Source organism: Octopus bimaculoides, chromosome 3, assembly GCF_001194135.2.
Source record: "Octopus bimaculoides isolate UCB-OBI-ISO-001 chromosome 3, ASM119413v2, whole genome shotgun sequence".
Taxonomy (NCBI): Eukaryota; Metazoa; Mollusca; class Cephalopoda; order Octopoda; family Octopodidae; genus Octopus; species Octopus bimaculoides.
The window spans coordinates 242,158-247,171 of record NC_068983.1 but is presented as its reverse complement, the minus strand read 5'-3'; positions in this window follow the sequence as shown (position 1 = coordinate 247,171).

Sequence of the window (5,014 nt, the reverse complement as noted above, 5' to 3'; positions counted from 1 at the left end):
ATCATCATCATCATCATCATCATCATCATCATCATCATCGTTTAATGTCCGCTTTCCATGCTAGCATGGGTTGGACGATTTGACTGAGGACTGGTGAAACCAGAAGGCTACACCAGGCTCCAATCTGATCTGGCAGAGTTTCTACAGCTGGATGCCCTTCCTAACGCCAACCACTCCGAGAGTGTAGTGGGTGCTTTTACATGCCACTGGCACGAAGGCCAGTCAGGCGATACTGGCAATGGCCACGCTCAAAATGGTGTATTTTACGTGTCACTTGCACAGGAGCCAGTCTAGCGGCACTGGCAACAATCTCGCTCGAATGTCTTTACACGTGCCAGGAAGGCGATGCTGGGCACAGGTACCGTCACGATTTCGCTTTTGCTTGTCCCAACAGGTCTTCACAAGCCGGGTAAGGCCAAAACAATGTGAATTAATGTAGACTTACCAAGATCTTTTATACAATAAATTCTACACAATGCTTCATAGTAATTATTCCATTATAATTATATATATGTATGTGTGTGTGTATCTATGGATGGATGGATGCATGCATATATATATATATATGTGTGTATATATACCATCATATGTGTATTGTGTATTTATCTCTCACTCTGTGTGTGTGTGTGTGTATTCTCATTTAACTATTCACAGTACAAATTAGGTAGACATAATGCCAGTTCTCAACTGCTGATCAATATATACATATGAATTATTGTTCCCATCTTTAGACCATAAACTCTAGAACGATTCTCCCCTTTGGAATCCTGAGTAGTTTCACAGACATGTTAGCATCAGATGCTGCCATAGAAATTTGAGAATCAGTAGCAGAGTTTTGTTTCATGCATTTTTGGTTTCTTTCATGTATGTGTGTATATATATATATATATATATATATATATATACACACACATATATAATTTTATTGTTATTATCATCATTATTATTTATTCAGAATCAAAAATATTTTTCGTAGTTTCTCCTTAATTCTTTTTTATATTTCTATATAAACATGTTACTCCCCCTCCTTTAACCCCCACCCCTCCCCAACCTCTCTACGTGGGAATATATCTCTTAGTGCTAACCACACATCTTCGGTTTTGCTGAAGAAACCCTAAAACTTATCAACAGCCTCAAACATTCTTACCAGATGTGAAGTTTTACTAAAAAAACTGATATTTTTACACATTTTTTTCAGTTATAAAAATGTAAAAATATTTTCCAAAAAATTAATTTCTTTTAATTTTTACATTTGTATTTACTTTAGTTTTAATAAAATTGCATCATCATCATCATCAGTAGCAGCAGCACTAAAACTACATTGTCATCATCATCATCATCACCAACATCATTGTCACAACTACCAGGGGAACAGATTATGATAAGGTCCTCATGGTCAAGATTGGTAAAAGGGAGCTGGGTAGATGACTGTAAAATGTCTGCAACTGGACACGCCAATGAAAATAAACTGTTTGTGACTGGTCCCTGGCTAAACCCATTCAAAACTCTTCCATGTCAGCTCGGAAATGAGACACGTATTTTTCCAACAGACTTAAAATGAAAGCTTTATATCGTTTATTAAGAAAACAACAAATATTATACATATACATGGCTACTAGTAGACACAGTTGAATCTCATTTAATTGAAAATATAATGCCAAATCCCATAAATAGCAGATACACGGGTCTAGTAAGGAAGAGCAGCACCCTTGTAATAATGATGACAGACAGATAGACAGATTGATAGAAGAGGTCCTAACCCCAAAATATTGAAATGCAAGGTAAAAGTACAAACCATCAACTTGTATTATTTCTTATAACTTGCATTGTTTTGGCTTCATAAAAAAGCTAAAAACATGTGTATATATAAATATATATATATATATATAATGTGTATACACAGATACACAATGACTAGAAACACATGGCAAGGGGATAGATAGCCAGGAAATGTAATAAAAAACACTGAGAAATAAAAGTTGTAGGAAATGATAAGACAAAAAAAATTTGAGACATGAAAATCCAGAGAGACAAAGAACTGAAAGAGAGATTACCAAATATTGTTTTAGAGAAAGATTGTAGTCTAAAAGATGTAACTGATCCATTTCACACGTGAACAAAGGGGAAAGAAAGCTTTCACGGGCAACTGGGGAAAGCAAAGTGGATGAGCAAACATGTTGATGTGTTTGCCAACGAAATCAGGAGATTGGCTAGACTTGTGGGATATGACATGTTGGAACAAACTGTTAAATTAGCCTTTGTGACAAGATTTCCTGATCACATGTTGGTCAAACTGGGCTCTACAATCACTAACAATGGAGACCTGACCCTAGAGATCAACCACAGATGCGGTCTGGCCACTGAAGTCCTGTACTCCCTATTGAAGTCCCTCTGATAACACTGCTCTATCTCCTAGAAGATGAAGCTCTGCATCTACAACACATCAATCCTCCCCATTCTCCTCTACGGAGCAGAAATGTGGTCCCTCTTAAAAATCCTGGCAAAGAGAATCGACAACTTCAGCAGCAGAGCCCTGAGGAGCATCAAGAACATCACAGACTATCATCACACTTACAAATGCATGTGTGCATGCGTCAGCTCGCAGCCTCCCACCTCATAGCTGGTACAGACGATGTCTTCTGTCTCCCACTAGATCATCCTGCTAGGGTTTTACTCTCATTCAATGCGGCAACTGTGGGTCAGAAGAGGCCGCATGGTAGGCCCTACACCAGATGGCTGGATGTGATTGGGGGGGGGGGAGATCTCCAGAGGCTCAACATCAACTTGGAGGATACAGAGGGGCTGGCATGGGACCATCAGCAATGGAGAGCACTAGTGGACTTGGTAGGCTCTATGCATGAGGACGTCTCAGGGATCACTGATTTGGAATGACCCTAAACCCATAAAGCCAGAAGCCAGCCTTAAATACTTCTAGCAATATTTTCTGTTGTCACACCAGTTTAAAACCATCAACTGATCCTTGGCTCTCTTTAGCAGCGTCCATTCTATTGTTAACCACACCATCACCTGGTCTCTACGGATCCTTAGCAGCAGAGTTCATTCTGGTGTCACCCAATTTTACGCCATTGCCTGGTCCTTGGGGACCTACAATAGAGTCTGCTCTGTTGTCACACACTTCAACTCCTTGGGTACCTGGTCCTTGGACACCTCTAGCAGAGTCCACTGTGTTGCCATTTGTGATGAAGTAGACCCAACTGTTGATACCTGGTGGTGTTTGATGTTTGCTGACAAACACTCTCTGTTGATGATCAAATCCTCTCCATTTATGTCACTGACATTTACATCAAAGAGATTTATCTTCTAGTTTATGTCACCGATGTACTTTAAAATCTATTAACTGGATGCTGTTAACTTCAATCCCTTATGTTCTGTGATCAGTAACTTTGCCTTTCACTTCTCTGGCTTTCATAAACTGGCAGGTGTTTAACATGACCAATTTAATGGAGTGGGCCTTGCACACACGCACACACACACACACACACATACACTTATCTCTGTCCTTACCTCAATGTTAGAAACTATTGTTAGAGTAAGGTTATTTAACTTTAGTAAATACATTTACAGCTTTCAGAATATGTGAGTTATTATTAATCAGGTAAGCTCATTAGAATAACAGGTATTTTATTGTAATAAGAAAACTAATCTTGATATTAATAAGATTAATTACAATGAATTACATTGAAGTAGTGATGAAGCAATAAATATCATTGTAACAATGTCTCCATTGATCAGCTGAAGGAATTATATGAAAGTTAGAATGTCAACATAAATAATTAACTTCCACAAGTTTATTTCTAACAAACAAAAACATACAGAGGATGTGTGATGGTTGTGTGTTTAAATAATGAGTTGCAAAACAAAATGAGTAGGAAAGGAATTAAATACATTATTTACATTTGACGGATATTTGTCCTCATCTTGTTTGTTGTTAACACAACGTTTTGGCTGATATACCCTCCAGCCTTCATCAGGTGTCTTGGGGAAATATAGAACCTGGGTTCTCATTCTTAAGGTATTTCTTTTTCAGTGTTGTTATTATTATTATTATTATTATTCGGGTCACTGCTTGGAATCGAACTCGGAATCTTGGGGTTAGTAGCCTGGGCTCTTAACCACTATGCCATTTATGCTGAATCTCAGGAGATATTTCACTTTCTTGGGGAAATGTCGAACCTGGGTTCTCATTCCTAAGGTATTTTTTTTTATGTTATCACTACTATTATTATTATTACCTTGCACAGCTTCTAAAACTGGAGATGTACTACAATGTCAGCTGTTCACTACCAGTGAACTAAAGTAACACCCCTTATTTTTCGAGCACCTTCCGGAGTATTCGAGCGGTTCCAAGCAGTGCTGTTTTCTGCAAGTGCGCCACCCTTATTGCAGCCCCTATTTGTTCCATGTACTTTTCAAGATTTTTGCTCACTGTTCCCAGAGCTCCGACAATTATTGGTACTACTGCTACCTTTTTCATTGACCACAATTGCTTAACTTCCCAAGCTAACCTGCCTGGAATCGAACTCGGAATCTTGGGGTTAGGAGCCCACACTCTTAACCCCAAGATTCCAAGTTCGATTCCCAGAAGTGACCTGAATAATAATAATAATAATAATAATGATAATAATAATATTAATAATAGTCAAGACGAAGAGCGCGATTCGATTGTAAGATATTTTATTAGTTGAACGATATTTCAACAGTACGTCTGTCTTTGTCAAGTTCAAAATAAGAAGTGATAAGAATTCAAAATTACGGAAATTCAAACGTAAAGTATGAACGAGAGCAATCAGCGTCCACACGTTGATGGAATGACATCATCAGTTTTTATGTTACAATGTTATATAACAGGCGAAAAGAAAAAGAGAGAAAAAATAGAGAAAAGAAGACGACAGAAAAAAAAGGAAAGCAAAAGAGAGAAAGAAGTATATTTAATCAAACAGTTTTGTATAAATTTGATGATATTCTCCTGTCATCTTCATTCCTCCAGGGCGTG